This window comes from Urocitellus parryii, chromosome 6 (assembly GCF_045843805.1).
Source record: "Urocitellus parryii isolate mUroPar1 chromosome 6, mUroPar1.hap1, whole genome shotgun sequence".
Taxonomy (NCBI): Eukaryota; Metazoa; Chordata; class Mammalia; order Rodentia; family Sciuridae; genus Urocitellus; species Urocitellus parryii.
Window position 1 is genome coordinate 115,263,415 of NC_135536.1, and position 25,843 is coordinate 115,289,257.

The following is a 25,843-nucleotide window of genomic DNA, read 5'->3' on the forward strand; positions in this document are numbered from 1 at the left end:
TTCTAGCATTGTTAAGCTTTCCAAGAGTTAAATATTTACCTTCAATTTGTTTAGCAGGTTACTCAGCAACTTAATTTTCCCCTTCTTTGTACAGTTTAATTGACATGTGAATTGAAATAATTGTGGTTTCACACGCAAGTAAGAAATACTTTCAGTATTATTTCAGGTTTTAGCTGAGTGAAACTATCTGCTCTTAAATAAAATTAAATAATTAAAAATTAAAAATTAAATAATTATCATGTCCCAGGAAAAAGTGAAAATATCAGGTCACACTGTCTATATGTACCTTTGTCCGGAGAAGGCTGACACAACTCTAAGGCAGTTCACAGCCCTGTCATAGCACCAGAGACCACCTCTGTAGAATCCACAGGACAACAAACCACCCACAACACCCCACAGCACCTGCCCAAAGCCTATGTGCACCTGGTGACCAGGACAACCCTAGGTGCACATAAGAGATGAGGTATAGGGAAGAGTGAAAAAGAGAAGTAAAGCCATCTAAAACCTAAAACCACTTCCAGGCTCAAATAAATCCACTCTAAGCATGCAGGAGATCCAATGTGACTTGAAAAGGTAGCCTTTGAAATGGGGACAAGGGAGGGAGCAAAAGGAGGCAGTTCAGGTAGGCTCTGATAAGGGCACACAGAAAAGAGTTATTATCCAGAATAAGGGAGCAGGAGGGAGGTGTGCAGGAAGAACATCAAAAGGAATGTTAAATCCAAGAGCTTGAAAAGAAACCAATCAAAAAGTGAGGTGGGGGAGCTGTTCCACAACTGTGAGATGACACTGTGGAAGAGGACGGTGGAGGACAGTGGCATGAATGAGATCTGAGGGGTGTGTGAAATCCAGAGCCAGCAATGAGCCTGTGGGAGGCAGCATATGCTATAGGACACAGCATCCTTCATTAAACTCAGTGTTCATTGGAGAAGTGAGTTCATGAACACATGGATATAGACACCTTGTCTCCCAGAAACCTTCTACAGAGGTTTCCAGGGCCAGCCAGCATGGGAAAGGAATGGGGGACATCTGAGGGATTCTGCTTAAAGGTGTATGCATATGGGACCCAGGTGAAAGGTGAGAGGGGAAAAGTAGGATGATTAGAAACACCATAGAAGAAAAATCTATAGAATCCTGAGTCCAAAATGCACCACGTAAATGTGAGAAGAAAGAGAGAAAAATCTTGGTAGCACTGATTAAGGATTTTTAAATTATGGTGTTTCAAAACCTGCCCTGAGTTTGCAAAACCTGCGCTGGTATTTGCAGAGAAAATTTTACTGGTTATTTGTACAACCTCACATCTTTCCCATTATAAAACAAAAGCCCATGCAGCAGGATGTAGGATCTCATCTTTGCAGGTTTTTTTTTTTTTTAAGCTGGATACCTAGTATTTTTTTCTAGATGGAAAGTAGACAGGGGTGGGGATGCTCATTTTTATTGTTTTTATGGCAGTGAAAATTTGGTAGATGGTATATGGCACAGATCCCCCCCCCACTTCAGTACATAAAGGAGACACAAAAGGCAGCTTTGTCACTAAAGGAGACTCAAGGATCTGCAGCCTCCTCAGCTCAGCCCTGCTTATACCCCAGGGTCCTTCCAGATGCTCCCAGGAACACAGGGTTCTATGGCACACTCTTTGAGAACCATTTGATGCTTGCCACTTCCTGGTGCCTATTATAATACATGGTGGAGCCACTAGAGATAAATAAACACCATTTCCTTCCCTCAAAGGACTCAGAGTCTGGAGGGAAGGCATAAGGCTAGGCAATCTTCTGAAATGCAATCAGGAACATGCTGAGATGGAATCAAAGGGGTGAAATAAACTCTGCCTGGAGGAAGTGGAGAGGAGAGAAAGGGGGTGAAGGAAGCCCTCAAAAAGTTGACCTCTGCACTAGATTGTGAAAGATAAATAAAGTTCCCCAGATGAGAACAGAGAAAGACCTTTGAGGACCAAAAGAACAAACTGGCAAGTACATTAACATGAAATGGGCACAGGATGTTCCAAAAGTGTTATGGAGCCAGTGTCTGGAACTTCTAGGACACAGAATAACCACGAAGGGAGTGGAAGATGAGATGGGGAAGGTCACAGGATTGACCCATGGATACAGCCTGGTCAGCCTCATAGGATTCAAGATGGCACTTGGACCTACAGACTCTTGCAAGACTCTTATCTAAAACCCAGGAGCAGGAAATGTTTTTTTTTTGGGGGGGGGGCAATAAAACTAATTATTTAGGGATTTTTCATAGCTAAGAATGTGTGTATCTTAAATCTTGTATCTTCAAATCTAGTGTTTCTCTCCAACTTTTAAAGCAAGGTTTCTGCAAATATTTTAATATTTAATAATGTTATTAGCCTTTAGTGTCTGTTATCCTCTTTCTAAAAAAATAACAAAAGTCAAATATCTACATGCAAAAGAAAAATGAAATTGAATCTTTATCTTATGCCATACACAAAAGTCGAAAAGTGGATTAAAGACTGAAACCTGAGATCTGAAACCACAAAACTAGAAGAAAACATAGCGGGGAAAGCTTCTCAACATTGGCCTTGGCAATGAGTTTTTGCATATGGTGCCAAAAATGCAGGTTACAAAAGCAAAAATAGATCAGTGGAATTACATGAAACTCAAAAAAACTCTACACAGCAAAGGGTATAATCAACAAAATAAATATTCTATGGAATGGGAGAAAATGTTTATAAACCATACATCTGATAAAGGATAAATATCCAAGACATAAGGAACTCATACAACTCAATAGCAATCAATAAGTAAATAAATAATCAAAGGACCCGAATAGTCACATAGAGGGCTAATAGATATATGAAAAGATCTGAACGTTACTAATCATCAGGAAAATGCAAATCAAAACCATAGGAAATATCACCTCACATCTGCTAGTTATGAAAGATGACTAAGTTCCAGAGATCTTTGGAGCCACACAGGGCTTACATTTAACAACATTGTATTGTATACCTAAATTTTGCTGAGGATGAATCTTAATTGTGTTCTTATCAAAAATAATAATAACTGGAGATTATCAGGCTAAGTGAAATAAGCCAATCACCAAAAAAATCAGAGGTCGAATGTTCTGTCTGATATGCAGATACTAATGCACAATAAGGAGGGGGATATAGATGTTCCTTTAATTAGACAAAGGGGAATGAAGGGAATAGAGGCGGGACAGGAACGGGAAAGACAGTAGAATTAATTAGACATAACTTTTCTATGTTCATATATGAATACACGACCAGTGTAACGCCACATCATGTACAACCAAAAGAATAGGAAGTTACACTCCATGTATGTATAACATATCAGAATACACTCTACTGTCATATATATCTAAAAAGAACAAATAATGATAATAATAACTAAAGGAATTGAGGGAAAACTTCAGAAGTAACGGATATGTTTGTGGCATAGATTGCAGTGATGTTTCCACTTATTTTCAAACTGATAGGTTTATATAAATATACAGTTTTTTGTATATCAATCATACTTAGATAAAGTAGGTTTGGGCTTCTAGTCTTGAATGCCATTCCCTTTGTTCCTCTGTGTTGGACATTCCACGTTTTACTTGATAGATAAGGGCCAGAGTTTGCCAAAGCCACCTTCAATTCCAAATGCATGCCCAGGTCTTCCAGCTCGAAATCAGAATCTAAACAGGCATGCATGTTCCCTTCTTCATTGCAGCATTAACCACAATATCCAAGACATGTCTATCACTTCCATGCCTAAAAGTGCCAAACAGAGAAGGAATTGGTGGATAGATGGTTGGTCCAGCATTCTGTCATTTATGGAATTCATTTTCTATATTAGTGACAGTCCCTGTTGTTTCCTGGACAAGTCTATCAGGAAGCCTTTTGGAGGGGGTCAGGGGAACCGTAGTTAATTTTAAAAATCCAAATAATTTAAGAATAAAAAGATGGCTAATATTAGGATACCTGTTGCTACACTAATATATTCAAGGAAAATAACATTTTAATAGATGATAAAAGGATGACTTGATAACCTACACCAGTCAATCTGTATAAGACTTTTAATAAACTAGGAGCGGAGATGAAATTCCTAAATTTGATAAGAAGCATCTACTGAAATTCAATAATCATCATACTTAAAGATGAAACAAGAGACAATCCTATTCCAGAGGAAAGACAGGAATACTTAATATTACTGCAAAGGTTAACCCAAGTGAGTGAAATAAGACAATAAAAATAAATGAAGTATAAGCATTGTGGAAAATCAACTCTTCTTCCTTACATAGGGCTTACATTTCTACAAAAAATTATTAACAGCTTACAAAAACCTATCAGACCTAATCATAGGTTCATGACAGAACCCAGATCAAGGTAAACACTCAAAAAACAATAGTTTTCTATATATAAGCAATTACCTTATAGAACTTGTAAGTTTAAAAAGATACTATTCACTATAGCAACAAAAATATTAAATATTTAGGAATAAATGGAGCAAATGTATAAGAGCTATATGAAGAAAATGATGAAACTTTACTAGAGGATATGAAAGGAAACTTAAATAAATGAAAAATATATCATATTTCTAAGACAATTCCATATGAAAGAGATATGAATTGAATTTCCCCAAAATTAATCCAAAGTTCAATTTTTAAAAACACATCAACATTACAATGAAATTTTAATGAAAATTATTTGGTTCTGAAGTTCAAATGGAAGAGCAAATGTTTAAGAATAGCCAAATGTTATTGAATAAAGATGGCAGTGAGAATATGTCCAAATTTTATAAGCCGATAGCAATTAAAACCAAATGGGACAGACACAGGCATCCCAAAGAAGTTGTAGTGAAAGAATCATCTAGAAAAAGACCCCTGCATATGTAAGAATATAGTATATGATAAAAGGTACATCTTAAATAGTTGAGGAGAGGCTAGAAAATTCAATAATTGACACTAAGGTAGTTTAGTTATCATTATGAAAAGATAAGGTTAGATCTCTGCTTACAATGTATGCCAAGATAAAAACTATAATATAACAGAGGAAAATGAAATTGACAAAAATTCCCAAGGAAAATATTTTTAAATAATGTGGGGAGGGAAGACTTTCTAAGACCCTAAGCCTTTCTAACAAGATCCCTTTCGACCTCTGTGAGCATTTAAAAGATGTATAAATCTGGTTTAATAAAAATGAGAGAATTCTCTATGCCAAAGGATCTCATTAAAGACTGAGAAATATTTCTGAACATGCAACAACGAGATAATGTCCAATATCCCTAATGTATTTTTAAAAGCTCCTACAATTCTCTAAGAAAAGATAAACCAACCCTATGTAAAAGAGGCAAAGGATTTAAGCAAGTAATTCCCAGGGAGGATGTGCCCACAACCTAAAAATATATGAAAAGGTATTTAACCCACTATAAACAGGATGATACAAATTGTTACAGTACATTACAAATGTTGCCTAGCAGATTGCAGAAATTTAAGATATTGGTAAAACACAGAGAAGGAGAGAAGTGGGGGAAAGTTAGTAACTCTCATCAAGTCTTATTGAGAATATAATCTACCTAAGTATGCAAACCCTGATCAAGAAAAATAATCATTTGAGAGCACAAAGACCTGTACAAGATGTTATTGCACCCAGTTTTTATAAAATAAAAAAAATCAAATGTAATCTAACTAACCAACAATAGGAAAATAATTAAATGAAACCCTCTTTTGCCATTAAAAATAATGGAATATATTTCTAAATGACATCACGGGATGAAGAACCCTGAAGTGATAGTGGGCTAAAAAATGTGTAGCAAAGTCCCATACTGCATTAACAATGTGCCCTGTGAAAGGATATATAATCATACTTATGTCTACATCTTCATATGCACAGAAAGGTCCAGAAGGATCTTCACTAATCATTTATTAGGGTTATTCTAGTAGAGTGAAGTGAGGTGGAGGATGAGGAGAACTTCCACTTCTTTTAGGACACTTAATTTTTTTTAAATGATCATGAATCATTTCTGTGATTATAAAATACAATTAGATTGTTCTGATGAAAAACATATGGAAAAGAACACTGCCAGAGGTAACACTGCTGTACAGACTGTAAATCGAATCTGGAAAGTGTCTTTGGCCCAGAAGCCCCCTGCCAGGCCTCCTCCCCATCGGAGTCTCCGGAACCCAGGGCTTGACTGTCTGCAGATGGCGCTGTGAGTCCCCACAGGCAGCAAAATGCCCCATCCCATGGCTCTCCCTGTCCTTCAGGGTTCTTCCCAAGTGCAGAGCCTCATCCAGGGCCTCCCAAACACCACTGGACCCGCAGCCCGGACCAGGGAAAGGAGGGAGGAAACTGCCACCAAGTCTCTGGAGCTCGTCATCAAATTTAAACTCTGAATTAACTAATTCATTTCATCATTTTGGATTTATTATTTTAATTAAATTGAATGTTTTAAAAGAATTTTTCACTTAAAGGGACCTTAGAGATCATTTTTTGTTCAATTTAACATTTTAAATATGAGGAACCAGAGGCCCAGGGAAGGACCATGAGTCAACTGTATGAGATTTAAGACCCTGAATGTTGTGACTCAAGTCTCGTTACGTTTCTTGCTTTTTCTCAGAGCCAATTCCTGTCCCGGCTAGGCAGAGTGTTATTTGAGAATGTTATTGTCACCCTGCTGCCTGCCCACCTCCAGAAGGGTGAATGCGGTCATGTCTATTCATGAGAATAACAGCCATCAGCAGATCTGCAGGAATTTTCTTTGACCCAAGTTCTTCCAACCTTGAGGACTTTGCGTGGGCTGTTCCCTCTCTGCAATGAGCTTCCCTGTACTTCACAAAGCTGCTCCTTCCCCACACTTGGCATCTCCTTGGAGGGACCTTCTCTGACCCTTGCATCTAAATTAGATTCCTTCTCCCATCATTCTCCCTTTCAGAAACCTGTCTTCTTCCCAGAAGACACAGTGGGTGCCTCTGCCCCCTGCTGTACCCTTTGCACCCAGCACAGCACATGGTACATCACAGAGTTTGCTGAGCAAATGAATGAGTACATCTGACACCTACTCTTGAAAGCTTTCTGGCCCCTGCTTTTCTATGGTTGTTTCTTCCTGTAGCACATGAAATGTATATTGTCATTTTTTTAACTATATGGCAAGCAAAAACTTGTAAGTTTTATTATTCTTAATTTGTTTTGGAGATTGACCACTTCCCATTAGCTGTGGCATTTTCTCAGCTGTTCCTTGGCATCTTCATGTTTTACTCAGTCATTCTTGGGTGGTGGCCTGAGTCAACAGGGGGAGAATCTGTGTGTGGTGATAAGCCTAGACACAGCAGAGAGGGGACAGATTGCATGAGGTCTCAAAGGGCATCAGGAACAGGGCCCCAGGCAGGGCCTCAGTGCACACTGACAGATAGCTAAAGCCAGACCATACCTTGGGCCTCTTACTGGTCAGTCCACAGAAGACAGCTCCTCTAGGCTGGCAGTGCAGACACAGGGAACAAGAGAAGCTGGTCCTCAGCCATGTGTGTGTCTGGAACAAGGACAGGAGCTCAGTCTAGCCATCGGGGTCCCCTATGGGCCACTCTACTGTGGTCTAGGGGTGGATAGAAAAGGTTCTGATTCCTAGGGAGCCTCCTCAGTTTCTTCCTTGTCAGGACTGTATTCTGCCTCCTCTCTGGTGAGAGGCATGAATCTTGGCAAATTTTCGTCAATACAGTTTTTAACAGAACTCAAAGTGGATTTGCCCTAAGAAGCCAGTTTTCTTAGCATCATCACCTAAGTGAAGAACTCAACATGACAAGATAAAGACAGCAAGTTTATAATAAATTATACAATTATTATATTATATTATTATATATTATAATATATTATATATTATTATATTATATTATAATGCATTTATCCAGCATTTGCTCTGGACACACAAAGGCCATTTAGACACAATCCCTAGCTACAGTGACACATGATGGAACAGGGAAGGATGATAGACTGAAAGTAGCCCAAAGCCAGCTTTGATCCAGCTGGGACACCTGCTGGCTGTCAATTTCTGAGTGATCAGTAGAAATGATGCAACTATGTCATGGTTGCCTGTGATATAGATAGATATAAGAAAGAAGATGGAGATGTGGGCTCTTCCCTCCAAGAGTTTAGAGTGGTCAGTTTATCTAATGAGAGAGATAAGAAGTAAACAATCATAGATTCCCTTAAAAGAACTATATAAAATGTTACAGGAAACCAGAGCAAGAAGACCTTCCTTTAGTTAGTTGGTTGGGCTTCAGAGGGGCTCAGAGTGTGCTTTGAAAGGAGAAGGCAACTGCTTGAATCCTCAAGGACTGATAGGATTTGGATGTGCAGAAAGAAATTGCATCCAGAGAGTCACAAAGCTTCAGAGAAGGTCTGTCAAAAGCTTTGTTTACATGTGAGGAAACTGAGGTCCATGCTGGTAAGTGAAAGGTCTTCAAATGGAACTTTTACCTAAATGCATCATCTCTCCAAGCAGCACCTTCCTTACAAGGGGTGAGCCCTCCAGACAGAAAGTAGTGTGGGTACAGGCCGGGGGCATCCACATCCTGACCACATGTGGCAGGATGAGGACGACAGGAGTTCATAATTGTTTCAATGCCAGGAATAAAGGAAGAACCAGGGAAAACCAGAGGTTGGTAGTGGATGAGCAGAAGGACACCTGAGCCAGTGAATGGAGGAAGCAGGCTGAGAGGGAAAAGGTTGTGTTGGATTTGGAAGGTGTTGAAGTGGAGGTGTTTATGAAATGTGTCAGGGAAAGTTCTAGTAGGCATGGGAAACCTGGTGCTGGAGCTCAGAAAGGAGGTCAGAACCAAAGATATAAATTAAGAGTTAGCTCTTCAAAGTGAATAGTAGGTATTTTACAAGGGACAAATAGAAACTGATGAGAAACCATAACCGCTCTGGAGGCACAGGGGTGAGCAGAGCTGCCTTTCAAGGACTGTGGCCACAAGTCTGTTTGGAGAGGAAGAGAGGCGGGTCAGAGAGGCAGGCAGAGCCCCGAGGATGCAGTGTCCTGGAGGTGAGGGGCAAGAGAGATTCAGGGAGGAGCAGCCTGTGTCCTCGCACAAATGGTTCACATGCCACAAACATGACCCCTGAGGAACGAGGCAGCTGGATCCAGGAACATGACTCATGAGCTTTGCAGGTGTGAGGCGGCCAGAGTAAATGTTATCTAGGAAGTTTGACAGTGAAGAGGAGGAGGGAGATTAAGGGATGCCAGGACTGAGGCAAGATGTGGTTTCTCCTTTCCTTTTTTAAACATGTTTCTTGTGGGGATGGAGAGGAAGATTAGAGACAGAAAAAAAGGGATGCTTGATGGAAGGTGATCCTGAGAGAGGCGAGAGGAATGAGGGCAAGGACGCAGCTTGTCCACAAGTGGAATTAAAGTCCTGAACTGAGATGGGAGGGACAGCCTCGAGAGCCCTGCAGGGCAACCCCTGAACCCCCAAGGATCAGGTCATGCAGCAGGAAGAAAATCAAAGCTGGAAGCTCAGAACCTAAAGTTAAGGGTCAAAGAGGCCTTAAGGAGGGACAGCTGACTTGTGATGTCCAGAGGCCCAAACAGGCTGGTCAGCCCAGAAGATGGGGCTGAAGACCAACAAGGATAATGTTTGCCTTTAAAGACAGATTAGAATGATAATGCTAAAGCCCATTAAGCCACATATCAAACGCATGATTTCTCTGATTGCACTGGATTTCAACCTCCAAATATTTTAATTAAACCAACATGTAAATATGAGAGATATCAAAAGAACAAGAACCTTATTAACTTGGGAATCAAGGCAACTAACCACTTTATTCTTTTAAATCATTTCCTCATTTAGCTCCAATCTCAGTAACAAACATTCCTGCATATCCATGATAATGTTCCCGGATTTCAAACCACAGTTTTGTTTTTCATCTGTCAGAGACTATTTCTTATCTCTTGGTCCCTTTGAAACAAGCATGTATCAGATCAACATTTAGCTCACTGGCCTTGGGTTGAATAGGTAATTTCCACCCTGAATCATAGGCTTCTAAGAATTCAAGCCAAAATTCCAGGCTGGCTTTAAGCAATAAATATTGTAATTAACTTCTAACCAAGCAAGCTAACATTTTGCTTGGAGAAAAGCATCATTTTCCCAAACAAATGCCTTTCAAATAAAAACAATTTCATGCCCTCTTTTTCCAGCACAGTACTTTCCAGTGCTCGGGAATAACCAGTGTGTTGTGCAAGATATATTCTTGGAGCTCTTAAAATCCAGTTTTCTCTGGGTTTCTGTTCTGCCATAGGAGCCACCCTATGTTTTAGAAATATACTGTTTCTAACAGAGTTATCAAGTTCCATTCTATCAGAACTGTTAACAGAGTTTTGTAGAAGGACTCCTTGAGCCTGGTGAGATGAGACTTTTGCCCTGCCCAACATACTACACATATGAAAACAGAACCCAGGGCCAGGTCAGCTTGGGATGGCCATCTAGGATTGAATGGCACCAGTGGCATGCCAAGGCAGAGGAGGAGGGATAGATCAAGGTCTCCAACCCAACAGTAGGGATATTTTATCACAGTGAAAAATAAAAAGCATCAACTTCTAGACAGTTTTATGATTGTTAAAAACCCCACAGGTAACGCACCTCCTTAATGCTCCTGGCACACACCAGGCCTACTGCCCCTACCAGTGGTGTCACTCTTTAAGTAAGGACAGAGAATGACAGTCCAATCAGTGAAATAAGGGAAATAAAGATCTGTCATGGGGTCAGCCATGGGAGTTTTCAATGAGGGAGTCCTGAGAATATTCTAAACGTGCAACCAGAAAACCAAAGTTCAGGGACAGAGCTAAGCTAGAACTGAAAGGGTATATAGTTAAAGTGTCATCTTCTACAGGAGTTTGTTTTTTTTTTAAGTCTTCTGGCAAAGGTAAGTCAGGGACTAAAAGGAAAATAAGGCATCTCATGGATATGCACGGAGGGTCCATCCTGAGATGGACTGCGAAATTTTGCTGAACAGATTGCCACTCTGACCTGGTTTTTGTTTGTTTTGAGTTTATCCATGAACTTGTGGCCTTTCTCCAAGGAGGTTTTGAAGTCACAACACATTTCTATCAGCATCCAGAATGAAGAGCGTATAATGTTGCCCTGAAACCTGGCCCGTTTTCTCAGCACTGTGGCAGAGACCCCTGTCCTGCGGTTATGGTGCTGCACACAACTGTGCATACAGCTTGGGTGGCCCTGGAGAACTGCCATGTAAAACAGCAGCACTAATCGGAGGTTTGTGTTCTGTGAGGCCCTGTCCCTGGCCCACCATGGACTGCACAGTTTCGTGGGACACAGTGAGGCCCAGTATAAGGATCACTAAATATGGAAGTGAGAGCTTTGGATTACTTTACCTTAAAACTCTCTCACCTCACCTGAAAACCAGGATTGGAATAAGAGCAGTTAAGGGGAGAAGTAATTGAAATAAGGTGTGCGAATTTACTTTGTGAGCTGTAAAATGCTACAGTAATGTAAAGGTGAATTGTCTACGAGATTTTCTGATTTGGTGTTCTGGGTGTTGTTAGCCCTCAGCCACTAATTGGTATCCAAATGCAGTAGCACCATAGAAAGTCACAGCAATGAAATGATTGATCCATTCTGGTGCGATGTAGGCTGTGGCAGTCCCCACTGGTCCACAGAAAGAAATTGAGTCAGACAATGTCGAGTCAGACAATGTCGCAGGAGAAGGCCTCCAGAAAGCACCAGGATTTATCAGGAAGACTCTGGGAGGAAAGTGAAACTGTCTTTGGGTGCTTTAAAGGTTCTTAGGTGGAAGATAGACCTGACTTTATATCTGAGCCTTCCAGAAGGGGAGTAAAAGTGCCAGGTGGCATTTAAAAAGCACAGATCTCAGCTCATTTAAAGCAGTGGGTTCTAAATTTTGCTACAAATCAGAATCACCTGGTAAGATTTTAAATTTCCCATTGTCCAGTCTGTACCCAAAACCAATTAAACCAGAATCTCTGGGGGTGGGGCCCGGGCATCAGTACACTTTTTGAAAAAACTCATCAGATGATTGCCACGGACAGGTTTGAGAAGCAGTGATCTACAGAAGGACTAATGGCATCGAAGCTAAGCAAAGGGTGGGACGAACTACTGGGGATTTGGGGAATTCCCTGCCACTGAAGCTTCTCAGATCCAGGCTGGATGTCACTCAGTGGTGATTAATTCATACCTTCAAAGGATTGTTAGACCAAAGTAGTTGAACTTCAAGTTCCTTCTCCTCCAGGGGTGGGACCACCAAGTCAATGCTCTGAAGTGGAGGCTTCCAAATTTCTTTAATACCAAGTAACTATTTGTTCAAATAAAATATTTAAAACAATATTGGCCCCCATCCTGCCCCATTCCACCCTCTTCTCCATGATGACCTGTGAGAATACCTCATAGAAATCTGGAAACTTAATGAAAATCTCTTAAACTCCAAGGAACACAGTTTTTAAAACCACCAAGCAAGGGAAATCGAATTTCCACAGGAACGAATTCCACACTCAACCATCTGTAGTTAGAATCTTGATTATTTTGATGAATAGAAGTAGCAAATCCTAAATGGAAGAAAGCCAGGGTAAATGACCATGGAACCAAGCTATTTGTTAGTTGGGAACATGAATAGCATCAGCCAGTTTGTGGTTGACCCAGTGCCTTAGAAACGAGTCAGGTCCATTTCTGCTTATTACATTGGTGCCACATGTAGATGTAAAAGCCACCTTGTCTGGTTCACTTTGCTATTACAGGAAGAATGCTGTAATATACTATTTTGCTGGAAGTTCCCAAGATTTGTGTCCCAAGCTCCACCTGGATTGAGCTCTTTCCTTACGCCCTGCAGTGTGCAGAGCAGGTCTTGAACCCAGGTGATCTCATTGCCAATGTCTTTTTGCCAATATTATGGGAACTTCTGTGCTGCCCAGTCTCTAGTTTCTGTACCCAAACCATAACTTACATCTGATTAACAAAAAGCAGCCTAGTATTGGAGGAAGAAATAGGAAATAAGAGATGTAGGGTTCTGGGTTCTGCTCTTAGCTGGATATATATGTGCAGATAAGTCATCTGTTATTGGTTTTCCCCCTGAAAAAACAGAATTCTGCATTCTCTTATCTATTACAAGATTATTATGAGATTTAAAAACAGCTAAAGTCATATCCTCTTAAGTTTTATTAAATGTGCATGATTTTCAAAAGCAAAAACTGTAACATTAAAAGGACTTCAATGTATACCATATAAATATGGCAAACATTTAAGTAAGGGAAGGTAGAAGAACCTACATATTTGAAAATTTTTTTGGTTTGGTTTTGGTTTCAGATTTTTTAGTAGACTTTTTTTTTCTTTTTTTAAAGCAGTTTTATGTTCATATCAAAATAGAGCAGAAGGAGCAGAGATTTCCCATATAATTCCTTTCCCTCACATATGCATAGCTTCCCCCACTGTTGTTTATAAAGCTTCTCTATTCTGCTGGAAATGGTAAATATTAACTCTAAGTAGACTGTGATAAATTATATAGTATAATCCTCAGACAACAATTTAAAAATAGTACAGATTTATGACCAACCCAATAGATAAAATTATATGGAAGACTAAAACTCATTCAAATTCAAATGAAGAAAGAAAAGGGAGAACAGAGGTATAAAATACAAAGAAGGCAAGAATAACACTTACAAAATGGTAGACTTACAGATAATCAGTAATTACTGTATATATAGATGATCTAAATAATCAAATAAAGATAGACATTGTGGGGCTGGGGTTGTGGCTCAGTGGTATAGTGCTCATCTAGCTTGTGTGAAGCACTAGGTTCGATCCTCAGCACCACATAAAAATAAATAAATAAATGTCCAACGACAACTAAAATACATATATAATCTTTTAAAAAGTTAGATTTGTCAGACTGAATTGAAAAAGAAAGGTCCAACAACATGCTGTCTATAAGAAACCCACTCTAAATGTAATAATCTGGGTAAAAACAGCATACTACAGGGACACAGTCACATCAATGTTTATAGCAGCACAATTCACAATAGCTAAACTGTGGAGCCAACCTAGATGCCTTCAGTGGATGAATGGATAAAAAAAAATGTGGCATATATACACAATGGAATATTACTCAGCAATAAAAGAGAATAAAATTATGGCATTTGCAGGTAAATAGATGGCATTGGAGAAGATAATGCTAAGTGAAGTTAGCCAATCCCAAAAAAACAAATGCAGAATGTTTTCTCTGATATAAGGAGGCTGACTCATGGTGGGGTAGGGAGGGGGAACATGGGAGATTAGATGAATTCTAGATAGGGCAGAGGGATTGGAGAGAAAGGGAGGGAGCAGGGGATTAGCAAAGATGGTGGAATGTGATAGATATCATCATCAAAAGTACATGTATGAAGACACGAATTGGTGTCAACATACTTTAATACAATCAGAGATATGAAAAATTGTGCTGTATACATGTAATAAGAATTGTAATGCATTCTGCTGCATTATTTTAAAAAATCAATAAAAAATAAAAATAGAAAAAGTTAAGGGGAGAAATGATATTTTGTGAAAATACTAATGAAAAAAAAAGCAGAGTGGTTATTTTAACCTTACACAAGGTGATTTCAAAACAAGAGGAAATTATCAGATATAAAGAGGGAAATAACACAATAAGATAAAGGAGAATTAACCAAGAAAATAAACAGACATTAAGTGCATATACACCTACAGGGCAAAGCTTCAAAATACATGAAGCAAAATCTGATAGCACTGAAAGGAGAAATAAACAAACCACAATTATATTGGAGACTTTAGTATTTGCCTCAAGATAATTGATAGAATAAGTAGACAAAATTAACCTGATACAACAGTCTACCCAACAGCAGCAGAAACTACATTCTTAAGTACACATGGAACACTCATGAAGATAAATTATATTCTGGGTCATAAAATAGACTTTAATAAATTTTATATAATTATAATCATGTAAATGGGGAGCTTTTCAATCATAATGGAATGTAACTGATAAACTTGAGAAAATATTTTGAACTGAATGAAAGTAACAACATGTCAAAATGTAAAATACAGCTAAAGCAGTACCCAGAGGAAATTTATATGGTTTCAGATTTTTTTAATAGAATTTTATTTTTTACAGCAGTTTTAGGTTCACAGCAAAATTGAGTGGAAGGGGCAGAAATTTCCCATTTAATTCCTTTCCTTCACACATGAATGGCTTCCCCCATTGTTGTTTTTCCATATTGATAAAGAAGAACGTTTTGAAGTCAAAAATTCAATGTTTAAACTTGAGAAACTGGGAAAAGCAAATCAATCTCAAAGCAAGTGGAAGAGAGGGAAAAATAAAGAAAAGAGCAAAAATCAGTGACATTGGAAACAGGAAAAACAATAAAAAATAAATAAAACAAAAAATCTGGTTCTTTGAAAATATTAATGAAATTGATAAACTTCCAACTAACATTATATTTTATAATCAAACACCGAAAGCTTTGCCCCCTGAGATTGGAAAGAAAACAAGAATTTCTGCTCTCATCACTTCTATTCAACATTATACTGGAGACTTCAGTCAGGGCACTTAGGCAAGAAAAGTAAATAAAAGACATCCAGATTGAAAAGGAAGAAATAAAACTCCCTCTATGTGTAGATGACTTGAAGTTATATGTATAAAATATTCAAGAAATACATAAACTCACAAAAAACACTATTAGAATTAATAGACGACTTTAGCAAGAATGAAAGATGCATGTTCAATATACAAAAATCAATTGTATTTCTATCCGCTGAGGTCAAATAATCAGAATATGAAAATAAGAAAAAAAAATCCCTCTTATGGAGGCAATGGGAAGAATAAAATACTTAGGAATAAGTTTCACAAAAGAAATGTGATACATGGACAATAAAAACTCTGAAACATTTTTAAGGGAATTAAACACCTAAAAATGGAAAAACAGACGTTCTTCGCCCAGAGTCGCAGCTGGTTTCCTGCTTCAACAATGCTTGGACCCTACCTGGCTGGTGCTCAGAGCCCCAGCCCTCAGCCACCCTGCACAGCGCCCTCAGACGCCCCAAGGCCATAGCGCCTCTCCTCAGCTGCCCCAACACGACCACATCCCCCTCACAGGTGCATCAGAACTACCACCAGGACTCGGAGGCCCCATCAACCGCCAGATCAACCTGGAGCTCTAGCCTCCTGTGTCTACCTGTCCATGTCTTACTACCTTGACCGTGATGATGTGGCTTTGAAGAACTTTGCCAAAGATTTTCTTCACCAATCTCATAAGGAGAGGGAACATGCCAAGAAACTGATGAGGCTGCAGAACCAACGAGGTGGACGAATCTTGTCTTAAGGATATCAAGAAACCAGACGGTAATGACTGGGAGGGTGGGCTCGATGCCATGGAATGTGCTTTGCACTTGGAGAAAAGTGTGAACCAGTCACTTCTGGAACTGCATAAACTGGCCACTGACAAAAAATGACCCCCACTTGTGTGACTTCATTGAGACTCATTACCTGAATGAGCAGGAGAAATCCACCAAAGAATTGGGTGACTGTGTAACCAACTTGGGCAAGCTGGGAGCCCCAGAATCTGGCAAGGCAGAGTGTCTCTTTGACAAGCACACCCTGGGAGACAGTGATGAAGAGAGCTAAACCTTAGGCTGACTTTCCCATAGCTGTGGAAGTGACTTCCCTGGTCACCAAGGTAACGCATGCATGTTGGGTTATCTTCACCTTTTCTATAAGTTATACCAAAACATCCACTTAAGCTCTTTAATTTGTACCATTCCTTCAAATAAAGAAATTTGGTACCCCCCCTCAAAAAATGGAAAAACATCCATGTGTGTAGTATCGGCCTAAGGAGTGACATATATGTCAATGGAATAGAATTGAGAGTCCTTACATTTATTGTCAATTGATTTTCAACCAAGGTAACAAAATTTTTAAATGGAGAATGAATATTATTTTCCACAAATGATGCTGGGATAACTAGATAGCCACATGACAAGGAATGAAGCTGAACTCCTATGTCTTACCATTTACAAGAATCAACTCATAAATGGATCAATGACATACATGTAAGACTAAAACTATAGAACTTCAAAAAAAAATAGAAGAGTAGATTCCTGGGCACAGTGGCATATGCCTCTAATCCCAGTGGCTCCAGAGGCTAAGGCAAGAGGACCACAAGTTCAAAGTCGACCTCAGCGACTTAGCAAGGCTGTAAGCAACCTAGTGAGCCCCTGTCTCAAAATAAAAAATAAAAGGGTTGGGGATGTGGCTCAGTGGTTAAGCACCCCTGGGTTCAATCATTAGTACCAAAAAAAAATTTTTTTTAAAGAGTAGATAGTCATAATTTTGGATCAGTTAGTAGTGTCTTACATGTGACACACCTAAAGCACAAACAACAAAAGAAAAAAATAATAAATGGGATTTCACCAAAATTAACAAGTTTCCTGTTTTAAAGGATACCAACCACAAAGTGAAAACTCAGGCTGTGAATGGGAGAAAATATTTGCAAATCATTTATCTGATAAAGGACTTATACACAGAATATACAAAGAATTTTTATAACTCTACAATAAAAAGACAAATAGTGCAATTTAAAAGTGGGTGAAGAATTTAAATAGCTCTTCTTCCAAAGACCAAAAAAAAAAAAAAAAGTTCAGTAAACATTTAGATGCTCAAATCATTAATCAATAGAAAAATGCAAATCAAATCCAGTTAGATACCACTTCACTCTCACTAGCATGGCTAAAATAAAAGACAAATCCAAACTGGAGGATCCAATTTCTCCATTTCAATTAAGTTAACTGAATGTGTTACATATGTCACTAAGGGAGTCTAAAATCTGGGATGAGGATGTGGCTCAGTGGTAGAGTACTTGCCTAGTACTTGGGTAGGCCCTGGATTCAATCCCCAGCACTGCAAAGAAGAAAAAAAATCTGAAAGCTGACACTCTTGTTTACCAGAAATTTTTATTTATAGTCTGCCATGGTTTATCATATTTTTTTCAAATTTCATTGATATTAATGAATTGATAGTAGAGAAGTTATTTCCAGTAAAATTTAATCTCCATTAAATAACATTTATTATTCTGACAATCGATGTAATAATAGTCTTCAAAAAGGAAAGTAGTAATTTTCTAAAAATCAGGTACCACTACTTAGTTTCAAGAAATTATTTCCAAGGGTTAGTCTGCCTGAATCTACTAAACATTTAAAAGGACATTTGAGGAGAAGCACTGATATTAAATGGTTTGAAAAATATCACAGTAAGCCAGGCACAGTGGTGTACATCTGTAATCCCAGAGTCTCAGGAGGCTGAGGCAGGAGGACCATAAGTTTGAGACCAGCCTAAGTAACTCAGTAAGACTCTGTTTCCAAACTAAAATTTAAAAGGATGTGGAGTTTAACTCAGTGGTTAAGAACCCCAAGGTTCAATCCCTAGTACCAAAAAAGAAGGAAAAATATCACAGTGAAACTATCTTCATTGCCATCTAATATAGAGACAGCATGACTCTGGAAAGGACTGTTAGAGTCTTGTACCCATTCTGAGCAATTCTCTATCATATGTGACTTTTATTTGACTAGCCAATTCAACACAAGGAGAAAAACATCAGAAAAATTACAAATTTATTTTTGCACCAACTAAGATATGGTTGAGTCTTTTATGTAAAATGAAAGTACAGCAGTTCCCCATATCCACAGTTTCACTTTTCACAATTTCAGTTTTCCCCAGTTAACTGCAATCTAAAAATATTCAATAGATTATAGAAATAAATAATTCATAAGTTTAAAAAGAAGTCAGACAATAACAGGTGTTGAAGAGGATGTGGAGAATTTTGAGCCATTACACTTGGAAGATAGGATTATAATTCAGCAGTTCTTCAAAATGTTAAACATAACATTACCATATGTGTCAACAATCCCTTTCCTGGGCATATGCCCAAGAGGGATGAAAATATATCCACACAAAAACCTGCATACAGATATCCAGAGCAGCATGATTCATAATAGACAAAAAGTGAAAACAAGCCAATTGTTAATTAGATTATGAAAATTTGGCATAGCCATACAATGAACCATATTAGGCCCCAAAAAGAAATGAAATAATGATATATGCTGCAATGTGGATGAACTTCTAAAACATCATACTAAGTGGAAGAAGTAGTGACCAGGCCATGTATTGTAAGATTCCATTCATATGAAATATCCAGAAGAGCCTAGTCTGTTGAGATGGAAAGTATGTTAGTAGTTCACCAGGAGCTAGAGAAGCAGAGAACAGGGAGTGATTCCTAAAAGATATTGGCTTCTTTTTGGAGTGATGGAAGTATTTTGAAATTAGATAGTAGCAATGATTATGCCACTCTATAAATAAAAACAAATGAGGGGCTGGGGTTGTGGCTCAGTGGTAAAATGCTTGTCTCGCAGGTGTGAATCACTGGGTTCAAGTCTCAGCATCACATATAAATAAATGAATAAAATAAATGTCCCTCAACAGCTAAAAAAAAATTTTAAAAACCAAGTGAATGGTGCTGAGGCTGTGGCTCAGAGGTAGAGCGCTCGCCTAGCACATGCAAGGGCCTGGGTTCGATCCTCAGCACCACATAAAAATAAATAAAATAAAGATATTGTGTCTAGTTACAACTAAAAAATAAATATTAAAAAAAGTGAACTGTGTGTACTTTTAGATAAAGGTGAATTTCATGGTATGTGGACTATATCTCAATAAATCTCTTATTAAAACAAAATTGATAAGCCTCTATCAGACTGACCAAGGCTTTTTAAAAAGAGAGAGAGAAAACATAAAATACCAGTATTAGGAATTAAAAAAGATACTCCTATAGATTCTACAAATATTAAATAGAAAAAATTGGAATAATGTGAAGAACTCTGCCCATAAAGTGAATAACTTTGATGAAGTAAATTCCTTGAGCAATACAAACTATCAAAACTCATTCAACAAAAAACAAATAATGTGAATAGTCCCATATATGTTCAAAAAATTGAATTGGTAGTTTAAAATCTTCCAACATAGAAGACATAAGCCTTCATTAATTCTATCACACACTTAAGAAAAATATAATACCAGTTCTCTGCAATCTTGTCCAGAAATCATAAAAGGAAGGGATACTTTCCAATTCATGTTATGAGGCCTCATTACCCTGACACCAAAACCAGAAAAGGCATTATAAGAAAAGAGAACTGCAGACCACTAACTGTTGTGAGCATAATTGTAAAAATCCTAAACAAAATATTATCAAATAGAATCCAGAAATATATAAAAAAGGAAATGTATCTCAATCAAGAGGGATTTATCCTAGGAATGCAAGGCTGGTTCAACATTCAAAATTCAGTTACTGGAAAGGTACTGGGAAATGTTGGTCAATAAATTACAGTTAGATGAGAGAAATAAATTATGTTGTTCTATTGTATATAGGATGACTATAGATAATATATTTCAAAAGTTAGAAAAAATGATTTTGAATACTTTTACTATAATAAAATTATAAATGTTTGAGGAAATAAATATGTTTACACTGATTTGAACATTACACAGTGTGTACATGTATTGAAACATCATATGATATCCCATAAAAACATATAATTTTGTGCCAATTTTTAAAAATTTAATTACTGTAATTCACTGTAATAACAGATTAATGAAGAAAAGCCATACCTTTAAATAGTACAGAAAAGCAATTTAAAAATCAACAATCAAAAGCTGGGGATGTAGTTCATTGGTGGTAGAGCACTTGCCTGGCATGTATAAGACCCTGGGTTTGATCCCCAGTGCAGCAAAAAAGAAAAAAAAAAAAATATATATATATATATATATTATATTTATATATATCCATTTATGTTAAAAAACAAAACAAAACACAAAATGCTCAGCAAATCAGAAATAGAAATGAACTTTGTTAACCTGATGAGAAGGATCTACAAAAGAGTGGTGAAAGACAGAATATATGCCTCATAAGTCGGGAACAAGTCTCAACAGTCCTGTTCAATGTCATACTGGAAATTTCTCCCAAAAGCTTTAATGAAAGAAAAAGAAAAGGCAAATAGACAGGAAAGAAATACATAAAACATGACCATCTATGCAGAAATATTATGAAATCTCCAGAACTACTCCTAGAAGTAATTAAGGTTAGTATAATATCAGGATACAACGTAAATAAATCTATTGTATTTCAGCATACAAGTAATGAACAATTGGAAGCCACTGGAAATCAAAAATGCTTTTAATACCATGTATAATAGCATAAAAAATTAAAGGTTTAGATACAAATATGACAAAATGCATCACACAATTTATATGCTGAAAACTCAAAACATATGAAAGACTTAAATTTATATGGCTGTATGTTGTTCTTGGTGTTGGTAATATGTCAGTTTTCCCCAAAAAGTGATAATATGTTTAATTCAATCCAAATCAAAATCCCCACAGGATTTTTTTTTAAATTACAACTAATTGATTCTAAAATATGTTCAGAAAGTCAACAAAATTGAAATAGTCAATAATTTAGAAAAATAAGAACGAATTTGGGGACTCATACTTCTTGATCTGAAGACTATTATAAAGCTCCAGTTATCAAGAGAGTGTGGTATTGGTCAAAGAACAGACACACAAATCAATGGAACAAAATAGAGTCTAAAATAGATCTGCGCAGATATGGACAATTGAGTTTTTACCAAGTGGATAATTCAGTGGAGAAGGAGTGAAGGTCAACTTTTAAACAAATGGCACTTTAATATCCATATGCAAAAATGTGAACCTCAATCTTTAACTCCCACTTTAACAGAAATGAAATTAAAATAAATCATAGAACTACATGTCAAAACTACTTGTAAAGAAGAAAACAAGTTAAACTCTTTCTAACCTCAAGTTAAGTGAAGATTTCTTAGATGTGACACCCAAAACTAGATCCATAAAAAGAAGGTATTGATAAATCAGACTTCATCAAAATTAAAAATGTTTGCCTCTGTAAATGTTCTGTATTCAGGATATGTAAAGAAATCTTGAAATTCAACAGTAAGAAAACAATCCACCTAAAGCTTGATTGTAAAAGGCACTTCACCAAAGAACTCTGAAGAGAGCATATAAGCACATGAAAAGATTGTCAACATAGTTAGTTATTAAGGAAATGCAAATTAAAACCATGATGAGATGCAGCAGTATAACTATTAAAATGATCAAAAGCAAAAAGCAACCCTGTATAATATCTGACAGTATCAGGTGCTGGTGAAGATGGAAATTCTCACACTCTGATGAAAGAAATGAAAATTGATTCAGCCACTTTGGAAGAATTTGGCAGTTTCTTATTTTTTATTAACACATATTAATTATACACATTAATGGGGTTCAGTGTGATATTTCCATACGTGCATACAACTTGCACTGATCAGATCCAACCACTTTTTTACCCACCCTCCCCCAACACATACTCTTCCCAACCTCTACATTCAGGTTAACATCTTTAGCTTCACTATGAAAGAAAACATGCTGTACCCGACTTTCAGTCTGGCTGGTTTCTCTTAAAATAATGTCCTCCAGTTCCATCCATTTTTCTGCAGATGTCAGGATTTCATTCTTCTTTATGCATGATTAATACTTGTGTGTATGTGTGCGTGCGCACACATATACACCAAATTTCCTTTATCCATTAATCTGTTGTTGGGCACCTAAGTGATCCCAAATCTTAGCTATTGTGAACAAGGTACAATGAACATGAATATGCAAGTGTCTGCTTTGTATTCTGGCTTCATTCCTCTTGGATATATACACAGAAGTGGGCTAGCTAGATCATGTGGTAGTTCCATTGCCGGTTTTTTGAGGAACCTCCTACTGTTCTCCATAGTGGCTATATTAATTTATATTCAACAACAGTATATAATAGTTCCTTTTTCTTGACAGTTTCACCAGCATGTGTTAATTTGGGTTTTTTTTTATAATGGCCATTCTAACTGGGGTAAGATGATGTCTCATTATAACATTGTCTTACATTTCCTTGATACCAAGTGGTATTGAGCATTTTCTTCATGTATTCATTGGTCATTTGTATTCCTTCTTTTGAGAAGTATCTATCAAATCATTTTCCCTTTTTAATTAGAATATTTGTATGGGTTTTGTTGTTGTTAAGTTTTTTGATCAGTTTTGGGATATTAACCCTCTGTCACATCTGACTAGCAAAGATTTTCTCCTATTTTGTAGATTTTCTCTTCACTCTGATGAGTTTGGTGTAACCCCACTTGTTAATTTGTGCTTTTGTTCCCTGTGCTTGTGGGTCCTATCCAGAATATCATTGCCTATACCAACATCTTGAAGTGTTTCCCCTGTGTTTTCTAGTAGCTTCAGAGTTTCAGCTGTTACATGCAGGTCTTTTATCCATTTGGGGTGATTTTTGTACAAGGTGAGAGAGAGGGATCAAGCTTCAGTCTTCTACATGTGCATATCCACTTTTCCCTGCATCATGATTGAAGAAACTCTCCTTTCTCCATTGCGTATTTTTGGTGCCTTTGTTGATAATCAGTTGGATATAGATGCACACGTTATTTCTGGGTTCTCTGTTCAGTTGTCTAGCCTATGTCTCTTTCTGTGCTGTCTATGCTCTGTTTTGTATCTTGAAATCAGGTGCTATGGTGCCTCCAGCTTTGTTCTTTTTGGTCAAGCCCAATCTGCTATTCAGTATCTTTTGTGCTGCCATATGAATTTTAGAATTCTTTTCTAGTTCTGTGAAGAACGTCTTTAGTGTTTTGATGGGGATTGCATTGTAATAAAGTTGCATGTATGCTTTTCATATTACCCAGCAACCCCACTCCTTGGTATTTATCCTAGAGAAACAAAAACTACATTCACATAAAAATCTACCCATGAATGTTCAAAGCAGCTTTATTCTGTTGCACCAAAAGCTAGAAACAACCCATTATCCCTCAGCTGAATGAAGTGTGGCACATCCTTACAATGGAATACTATTCAACAATAAAAAAAAATAAGCGTGGATTAATCTCAAATGCATTATTCTAAATGAAAGAACACAGGCATCACTTTGTTGTGATATTCTGGAAAAGGCAAAGAGGTTTGGAGAAAAGAGGCTGCCAGGGAAGAAAAGTAGGGGAAGGGTTTAACTGCAAAGTGGTAACCCAAGAGAATATTTCAGGGAGATGAGACTCTTGAATTTTAAAACATCTCAAGTTCATATCTTTAAAAGTTGCATCGCTTTTTGAACCAGCATAATGCTATGATCCTTGTCTAACCCTATGATCAATAACAAGGGAACCCAGATTTCTTGAGCCAAGGCAACCTGGGAAATTTAGCCAAAAAGGGTGAAGCAACTATAGCAAACAATGCCTGGAAAAGTCTTCATCCGAGATCCCATCCGAGAAACCTCTCACAGGGAAGGACAGCTCACCCAGTTCTTTGCCAAGCATTAAGTTTTCCCTATTCCAGGACTGTGCCGTGGCCACACTCTGGCCCTTGGGAGCTGCCCTTGGGAGCTGCCCAAGTCTCTCTTATTGCTGTCCTCAGGAGCTCCTAGTGTCCTCCCCAGGGCTCTAGCAGTTGCTATATTGAGGTCACTGTACCCAAACAGCCCTCCGCCTCCCCCATGTTGCTCCACTCCATAGCCATTGCTCTTGGGTTCTGTGAAGGAGATGCAGTCTGGCTTACGGTGTCATTGATGCCATGCTGGAGTGTCTCCCATCTAGCATGGAACTATGTCTTTTTTTTTTTTTGTAAAGACTTAAGTGAGGCTTTGTTGTGCTATTGCAGTCTTCTCCTATCACCATGACAACCAGGGCATCATTAAAGAAGAATCAGTCCATTACCATGAACTTTGCCACCAATTTAGAGATCAAAGTAGAATTTAGATATTATTTCTCATACCACCTTAACCCCAAGTAAATTCATTTATAACTTCTGCCAAGCTGTAAAGACATAATTTGAGCCACCTTAAGTAATAAATAGGAAGTGACTGGATATATTATATCAGAACAAAAGTATTAATATTTTAGGGGCCCTAACCAATTAGAATATTTGTAGATACACCGAATGTCTACTTAAAAATATTTCTAAAACTATAAGTAGCTGCTGTATAGCTCATTTTCTTACACACCCTCCATATTTCCTCATTCCAGTGTAAAATAGAAGAGTGAGCATAGAAAAAGTCAGGAGGCCAGAGGTCAGTCATGGCTCTGATACTTGCTTGCTGTGTGACTGTTGGCAAAGTACTTAACCTTTCTGAACTTAAGTCTTCTCATCTATAAAACTCTGTCCCACAGGATTGTGAAAAGTAAATAAGATAATTTACATAAACACTTACATTTACTTCTGCAAGTAAGAGAAATATAAGGTCCATGCAGCCAAAAATATTTGGGAGACATTCAGTGTGTGGTTTGTTCCCCGTTATATCCCCAGCTCCCTGGACAGAGCCTAGAATAGAGTAGGCACTAAATACCTATCTGTTGAATGACCATTAAGTAGGTTTCAGGAGGGATTAAGATCTCAAATGGGCAAGTTTCAGAGATGTCTGTTGCACGTAATTTATAATAAAGTTTACAAACAGAATAAACAAGATTAAAATATAGAATAAGGATGCTTAGGTTTTGCCTTGGGATTTTCATTTATATATATCCTTCTCATGCTTATATTCCATGTATTGTGTAGAAGTAAGTGTTAGGCTATTTAAGTAAGAATATGCTTTTGTGAATGTACATTCTGTGAATACCAGGTACACACCATGCAGACTAGGTATCATGTCGCTGATTCTTGCAGTTGTCCACATCTCAAGTTATCCAAGTCTCCTGAGCAGTGGTTATTCAACTTGGTTTGCAGCAGAATTACCAACAGATTGCCTTACCCACTTCCAGAGGTTCTGGT

At 37.7% G+C, this 25,843-nt stretch overlaps 1 protein-coding gene and 1 pseudogene across 1 annotated transcript in view; both read left to right on the plus strand.

The window, feature by feature from the left end:
• The window catches only part of Thsd4 (thrombospondin type 1 domain containing 4), a 208,234-nt gene that overhangs the window by 129,039 nt on the left and 53,352 nt on the right, over positions 1-25,843 (plus strand). The gene's annotated exons all lie outside the window — the stretch shown is intronic.
• LOC113182003 (ferritin heavy chain pseudogene) lies at positions 945-16,615 on the plus strand (annotated as a pseudogene).